The following is a 6,263-nucleotide window of genomic DNA, read 5'->3' as shown; positions in this document are numbered from 1 at the left end:
AATAATAATGGCCAATAGTTGTATTAATGTTATTTTTTCCTCATGGGTTAACATAGACGTGTGCCTAGCTCAAAGGCCTGATCTAGGACTGACAAATAACATTGTTACAGTGTAATATCATATCAAATCATTATCAGGTGAAATATTATCCAGGCAAACCACTGGCTTCCTAATCTCTACACAAAATGTATGTGACAGGTCAGTAGCCAAACTCAGTTTGTGTGAGAAGAGGTCTTGCTCTGTACAGTTATGTGCAACTTTATATGTCTCATGATTATTATGAATTGACTGTGTGTGTGTTTATATTTACAAGCCGTGGAAAACAAAAACAATTAACAGACAATATCGTTCAGAATTATAATTTTGGTTTTAATGATGTGATATTTTTTTTTTTAAATAGTATTATTCAATAAACTCCATTCTATTCACAACTATTCCCACTTATGTCCCATGTATGTCTGTCCTTTAGGATTTGGGTACAAATTGTTTTTCAAATTGGATTATAATCCTACATTTCAAATACGGAAACACTGTTGGATGAATTTTTGTGATCTCAACTTTGGCTTTGATGTTGATTCACTTGATACATACATGTAAAAGTGATTTGTATTTCGAGTTTGGAGTTTATATATTATTCATTGCCTCTGGAAGTGGATTTATTTATTTTTTGCCTCAACAGCAATAATATATGCTATTAGAAAATAATGATATAAATACCAGATATTATTTCACTAAAAGTGTAATATAAATAATGCATAGAAATAAAATAAGACATTATTATTATCATGCTGCATGAAAACATATGTATGTATGCTTTTTAATCATACTTTCTAAAAAAAGACATATATATATACAATACATAATATATGGAAAGTCAATTATGGAATACACTATGTAAGATGTTCTATAATGTATCTGCTATTAATTCCATATACGTCTTTATTCATACAATAATGTTGTTATATATGTCTTTATATACATTTATCCCATTTATTGCTCAAGTAAATACATGTATGACTTTTTTTATAATGAAACAATTTCTTCATGTATTTTCTTGTATCAACCAAGAGTAGGGGTTATAGGATCACACCATTCATGAGTGGTCAAAATACCTTCAGTGTACGCTCGTGTGCTGCCCGCAAAACTAGACCTTAGGGAGCTGGCTCTGTAGCCATGCCGGGACAAAATTAATTGATACTGTCAATGTCCCAGATAACACCAACATACATAAATTGCACTGAATCTCGGCCTTTAAAACACATGAACTACAGTTCAGCATCCCTTGTCTCAGACAAGTCATAAACTAAGCCTTATCTGACATATGACAATTAATTGTACGGTCAGCACTGGTGTACTGACAGCCATCAAATATGTTTATATCTTTGAACTACGTGACAACGGGAAAATCTGAAATTGAACACTATTCAAGTAAACATATTATCAAATCGGCTTCATTACATGTAATAATAATAAAAGTAATAACATATAAAGATTCATTCGATAATATGCGAAATATGAGAAAGTATATGATATTTGAATTTAATACATTCTCATCAGTAAAATATTAATCATTATCAATTTCATAAAACCTTTTATCTTCACTGCATAAATCTAACGCCTCTTATTTCTTTTTGATGCAGTAGTACTTGCCTCGTAAAAAGTCAGAAATCGAATATTAAATAGTTTTCCGTTGAAAACCATATACATTTCACTCGTGGCAGAATATATCGATATTTGCACTCGTGAAAAATATCCTTATTCCGCAGAACTCGTGACATATATATATGATATTCATTGGGAAACCATGAAATGTTTCTATATCATGATGAAGAGAAAGTAGGAAGAGAAAACTAGGATTGCAGGATGACGAAGAAGCGAAAACACTATGTAGATGAATCGTAAACGTGATGTATGTATGATGTATGTAAATAAGCGAAAAGTTCCCCCTTAACTCCTTCGCGTTCAGGTCGATTTTTTCCGAAATAACATATGTAAATGTAAAATTGCATACTAGTCAGGTATACATGCACAGTCAATGTTTAAATTCCAGTCACCATCACAAAGAAAACGCCCAATACCCTATCAAATTAGTCGCTAAGGTAACTGGTAAGAGCCAATAAATTACCTCCGTCTGGCATTCTCAAGGCGACCCTCTCTATCTCAAGTCAGTAGGACCTTTTTATTCAATAAGGCAGGAAATGAAAATTCGTCACTCAAACAAGGAAGAAAATAATACGTGCTGATATTTCGAAAACCTTATCAAGATGTCCTCACTCAGAACCGTATACACTATCAAAAGCAGTTATATGAAAGACAATTTGCTTCTCAATCGTATTTACCTGTCTCTAGACTCTATATATATCTGTCTGAATGCATTTGACAAATTACTATCAATTCAGTATTTATTTCATTTTCTGATCGTATGTCCTCGGTCATGATTATATGACACTTATCTTGACCTTATTCATTACTACCTTTTTATATGTGATAAATAGCAACAGATATATTGAGCATTTAATTTCCTGATCAGTATGTCCTTGCTAAGAACCGTATACACTATTATATGACATTAAAATGATATTATATTATAGACATAGTTTATTTTCTATTTCAAAATCAGATTAATTCATCTCTTACCTCAGCGCAATGCTCGAGAGTGTATACGTTATGAAATGTATGAATAATGTATTTTACCATTGATTTAATGTGTAAAATATCTTGACACCTGTCTTGACCGTTCGCCTTATTACCTTTGTGTAGTTGATAAAAAAGTACGGAAATAATTTCCATTTGATTTCCTTATCAGGATGTCCCCGCGCAGGGCCATGCACGTTCTTAATATTTTACCATTGAGATAATGTTCAGTAGATTAACCATTTGAAAATCATTATTGCAACGTTCTTCATTGTTCACATCTATAACTGCAAGTATTTGATAAAGCAAAATCTACGGAAAAAAACAATAAATAATTATCCTGATCGTGATGTCCCCACTTAGGACCGTATATGCTATAATATGTTAATAGCATATTCATCGTTCATGTTACCTTTAAATATATATGTATATCTATATATAATATAAAAGAAAAATTATCAACAACGAGTCTTCAGTACTTTTATTTCTTCTAGGATATTTCCGGATCAGAATGTCCCCGCTCAGAACCGTTTACGTTATCAGATGTTTATATCATGTGTTTTATCACTGTTGTAATATATTTCTAATTTTAAAATCATAAGTACACATCTTTTGACCGTATTCATTGTAAACTTTCCGTATGTGATGAATCACAACAGTTACATTTAACATTTGATTTTCCTGATCAGGATGTCCCTGTTCAGGACCGTAAATTTATAAGATGGATTATAATGTACTTTTATTTCGTCATTGATGTAATATATATATCAATTAAAAATTGTTATGACGAGAAACTAATGTATTCCATCATTGATGTAATGTATATATCCATTTAAAAATGACAATGTCGTATTTTTTGATGGTGTTCAATTATCTTATGGAGTATTCCTTCATTGTGATTTAAATGTTAAGAGGATTTACCATTTGGAAATTATTATGACACATCCCTTGAACTTGAACATTGACGAATGTATGTATTTGATAAAAAATAACCTTACGGAATTATTTTCATTTGATTTCCTAATCAGGATGTCCCCGCTCAAAGACCGTGTATGTTATAAGATGTTTATATATATAATTTCGTCGTTCATGTTACCTGTTTTACATTTTAAAATCATTATGACACATCTTTGGAACGTATTCACTGCTTACTTCACTGATGAGATGAATATCAACAACAGATATATTTAACATTTGATTTCATTATCAGGACGTCCCCGCTAAGAACATTATATATTCCTAGAAAGTTTTCAAATTAAATGAGCCTTGGCTCGTGGTCAGTGTCAGATTTTTATTTGAAGATAGTAGCTAAGTAGCCGTAGATATCTGTAGATTAGTGTGAACGTTCTAGGTGAAAGGAGTTCTAGTCTGTGACAGGAAGTTTGTGCCTCCAGCTGATTTGACCAGGAGGTCAAATTTAGCAGGATTTATGGCCAGTTTCACCTAGTCGTAAAGGGGTCAAATGTAGCTGGATTTACCTTCCGAATAAATGTAGCTGGGGAGTCTGAGTAGATACTTGAGCTAAGGAGTCTAGACAGAGTTGAGAGGTCTAGAGACATAGAGGAGGGTTAGAAAGCTACAGATAGAATGATAATTAGAAAGTTAGTAAGAAAAGTAGTTTTGGCTGTATTTTGTAGATCTTTGTAGTTTTACAGTTTAAAGTTGGAGATAAGTTTTGAGTGGGGAGAGTGAGTTCACAATGGTGAAGACTTTTTGTGACGGATAAAATTACTTGTAAATAAAATGTGAATATAAATGTACTTATTTTGTTGTTAAATTAATTTGAACTGGTGACAGTGGAAATTGAGAATAGAAAGGATCCGTAATACAAAAGAGAACGTAACACTGGTGACTATTAGTTGAGTTTGGATTACTAAAACCTTGTGTCCAGTAGTAGGGATATTTAGAAATGTAACACTTATGACAGCTGTACTGAGTTAGTACAGCAATAAAAAAAAAAGATATACTGGCGACAGCAATGGTATTATTACAAAACGTTACAGTATTTCATCGCTAATGTTACTTATTTTTGTGTTCTTTATTAACTTTGCTTATGTGCTGAATAACAAAAAGTATTTAAAGTTTACGGTTCTGATCAAGATGGCCCCGTTCAGGACCTTGTATGTTATTAGATGTATGTATTAAGTATTTCGTCGTTCATGTTCAAATATTTCAATTCAAAAGTCATTATTACACATGTTTTGACCGTATTCATTGCTAGCTTTACTAATGCGAAGAATAATAAAGTATATTTAACATTTGATGTCCTGATCAGGATGTCCCCGCACAGGACCGTGTATGTTATTAGATGTATGTTTTAAGTATTTCGTCGTACATGTTCAAATGTTTCCATTTAAAAGTCATTAATATTCTTACACATGTTTTGACCGTATTCATTGCTAACTTTACTAATGTGAAGAATAATAAAGGATATATTTAACATTTGATTTCCCAATCAGGTTGTCCCCGCACAGGACCGTGTATTTCGTCGTTCATGTTCAAATGTTTCCATATAAAAGTCATTATTACAATTGTTTTGACCGTATTCATAGCTAACTTTATTAATTTGAAGAATAATAAAGGATATATTTAACATTTGATGTCCTGATCCAGATGTCCCCGCACAGGACCGTGTATGTTATTAGATGTATGTATTAAGTATTTCGTCGTTCATGTTCAAATGTTTCCATTTAAAAGTCATTATTACACATGTTTTGACCATTTTCATTGCTAACTTTACTAATGTGAAGAATGATAAAGGATATATTTAACATTTGATTGTCCGATCAGGATGTCCCCGCACAGGACGTGTATTTCGTCGTTCACGTTCAAATGTTGCCATTTTAAAGTCATTATTACAATTGTTTTGACCGTATTCATTGCTAACTTTACTAATGTGAAGAATAATAAGGGATAAATCTTACATTTGATTTCCTGATCAGGATGCCACCGCTCAGGACCGTGTTTTTTGTAAGATGTATGTATGCATTCAGTATTTTGTAGTTCGAGTTTCATCTTTCTCTTTTGATAATCATTATGACACATCTTTTTACCGTATTCATCACTAACTTAACTTCTATGACGAACAAGACCGGATATATTTAACATTTGATTTCTTGATCAGGATGTCCCCGCTCAGGACCGTGTTTATTGTTAGATATTTCGTCGTTCATGCTACCTATTTTTCCTTTTAAAATCATAATGACACATCTTTTAACCGTGTTCATCCCTAACTTAACTGATATGACGAGAAATAAACGGATACATTCAATATTTGATTTCCTGACCAGGATATCCCCGCACAGGACCGTGAATGTTGTTAGATATATATTTAGTAATTGGTGGTGTTTTTTATGTCTTTTTTTACATTTAAAAGTCATTATTACTTTTCTTTTGACCGTATGTATTGCTTTCTTTATTCATGTGAAGACTAACATGGGATATAACTAACATTTGATTTCCAGATCAGGATGTCCCCGCACAGGACCGTGTATGTTATTAGATGTATGTATTAAGTATTTCGTGGTTCATGTTCAAATGTTTCCATTTAAAAGTCACTATTACACATGATTTGGCCATTTTCATTGCTAACTTTACTAATGTGAAGAATAAAAACGGATATATTTAAC

This window comes from Mizuhopecten yessoensis, unplaced genomic scaffold, assembly GCF_002113885.1.
Source record: "Mizuhopecten yessoensis strain PY_sf001 unplaced genomic scaffold, ASM211388v2 scaffold4223, whole genome shotgun sequence".
Taxonomy (NCBI): Eukaryota; Metazoa; Mollusca; class Bivalvia; order Pectinida; family Pectinidae; genus Mizuhopecten; species Mizuhopecten yessoensis.
This window is presented reverse-complemented; position numbering follows the sequence as displayed.